Below are 1,736 nucleotides of genomic sequence, written 5' to 3' on the forward strand. Positions count from 1 at the left end.
AGAGAGAGAGAGAGAGAGAGAGAGAGAGAGAGAGAGAGAGAGAGAGAGAGAGAGAGAGAGTTTGGTTAACTTTTTTAACCATGTCTGTCTTTTTTTAAGTACTTCAGCTTTTGGACAATTTTAAACAGAGAATCTGATGTTTCAGACTTTTTTAAGGAAGTATTATCACCCTTAAGCCTAGAATCTTCTAACCTAAAAAAAAAGAAGACTGATGGAGACAATCCCAGCCATTAGTATTCCACATAAATAACTGCTCAGTGTGAAACACTAGACAAAAGCCCAAAGGAATAAAGCCTTCTCTGGGCTCTGTGTTTTGAATGTTTTTATTCTCTCCATTCTTGTCACCTACTTTCATTCATTCAAATGAACAAATTTCCATTTTAACCACACTTGGCCAAATGCAACAATTTATTGAATTGTAGAACAATAGGGTGAGAACAGATTTGAAATATTTTTGTAAAGGAGAATAGGGAAGATAAAATTTTCTGCAAAATACAGCCATCCTGCTGAAAATTTTCAGGTATTAATGAACTCTAACCCATGTCTTTTACCTGATAATAAAATCAAGGGGAAGAGGTTTGGAAGATTTATGATTTGCTGCTTTTTCTCTGAACTTTTAAAGTTTTGTGAAAAGTGTGAGAAGGGAGGATCCAAAAATACAAACTCAAAACAATGGTGGTATTGTATTGCACTGTACTGCAATTAAGTACCAAAGAGGATTCATGTTGGAGTCTTCACAACTTTCGTAGGATTTCTTTGCTTCATTAGTTACTTACAATTATTTAAACAGGCAAATTCCATTGAGAATCGCTAAGCTTTTTTTCAAGGGAGGCATAGGCCCGAAGGCAACATATTGTACATGTTTTTTTGTATGAGCTGCAAAGGGGTGTAGCTCTGCCATGTTCAAAATATCTTATGTAACAAACTTTTTTCTGACAATAGTCATAAAGTTGACACGAGTGTCACCAGTTAGTTCTCAAACCTTGTCTAAATTTTACCTTGCTCGTCTCCAACCCATTTCAAGAGCACTACGGCTCATCTACATCTGAGCTGTCCTGACAAAAAAAAAAAAAAAAAGGAAAATATCCAGGTCTAAAAACCACACTGATGATAAAAAAAAATAATTATTGAAAAGTTGGTCTAAAACTACTACTTCCCCTATAAGTTGAAAAGTGCAGATTAAAATCATAAATGTGGCAGAATGCCAAAGTTGGAATTAAAGGAGCCTATGTGGGTGCATGTTATGGCCCAGCTCATTAAAGCCACAACATCAGTGGAAACACGACACAGGATGCCAGTTTTAAACCTTAAGAAGYCCATTTATTAAAGTGTCTAGGAGTAAAAAGCTGTGAGTGGATGTCTCCCTCGGTGCTCCATACAARGGATGGGCCGAGCGTCTGTCTCACCGCCTGGACCACTTCAGATGTGTGGTCCAGTACCAGATCTGCCTCCACACCAAGGTCTCTGACTGGTCACTGTCCTGTCCATTGTCGTGCTCCCGGTAGACCTTCTTGTCCACCATTTAACGTCCTCTCTCGGAGTCGTCTCCTTCCAGAAGAAAGCTGTTGTTCTCGTCCCAGTCTGTGCATCAACATTCAGTCAGTTCRAGCCTTTTTGCGCCACCAATCCATCCTCGTACACCCCTTGGTCCTTATGAAGATCGCCAGCATGCTCCACACCTCCGTTGGAGTCCCGCTCTTTGACGTCTTCGGATCCCAGCATACCTGATGCCTTTC

The sequence above is a fragment of the Austrofundulus limnaeus genome, unplaced genomic scaffold (assembly GCF_001266775.1).
Source record: "Austrofundulus limnaeus strain Quisiro unplaced genomic scaffold, Austrofundulus_limnaeus-1.0 Scaffold64, whole genome shotgun sequence".
In the NCBI taxonomy this organism is placed as follows: Eukaryota; Metazoa; Chordata; class Actinopteri; order Cyprinodontiformes; family Rivulidae; genus Austrofundulus; species Austrofundulus limnaeus.